Source organism: Physeter macrocephalus, chromosome 11 (genome assembly GCF_002837175.3).
Source record: "Physeter macrocephalus isolate SW-GA chromosome 11, ASM283717v5, whole genome shotgun sequence".
Taxonomy (NCBI): Eukaryota; Metazoa; Chordata; class Mammalia; order Artiodactyla; family Physeteridae; genus Physeter; species Physeter macrocephalus.
This window is the reverse complement of record NC_041224.1, coordinates 44188622-44189235: the sequence shown is the minus strand read 5'-3', so window position 1 is coordinate 44189235 and position 614 is coordinate 44188622.

Sequence of the window (614 nt, the reverse complement as noted above, 5' to 3'; positions counted from 1 at the left end):
TTGCTATAAACTTCCCTCTTAGAACTGCTTTTGCTGCGTCCCATAGGTTTTGGGTTGTTGTATTTTCATTGTCATTTGTTTCTAGGGTCTCTTGTAGACAGTATATGTATGTGTCTTGTTTTTGTATCCATTCAGCCAGTCTATGTCTTTTGGTTGGAGCATTTAATCCACTTACATTTAAGGTAGTTATCAATATGTATGTTCCTATGACCATTTTCTTAATTGTTATGGGTTTGTTATTGTAAGCCTTTTCCTTCTCTTGTGTTTCCTGCCTAGAGAAGTTCCTTTAGCATTTGCTGTAGAGCTGGGTTTGGTGGTGCTGAATTCTCTTAGCTGTTGCTTCTCTGTAAAGATTTTAATTTCTCTGTTGAATCTGAATGAGATCCTTGCTGGGTAGAGTAATCTTGGTTGTAGGTTTTTCCCTTTCATCACTCTAAATATGCCCTCCACTCCCTTCTGGCTTGCAGAGTTTCTGCTGAAAGATCAGCTGTTAACCTTGTGGGGATTCCCTTGTATGCTATTTTTTGCTTTTCCCTTGCTGCTTTTAATATTTTTTCTTGTATTTAATTTTTGATAGTTTGATTAATATGTGTCTTGGCATGTTTCTCCTTGGA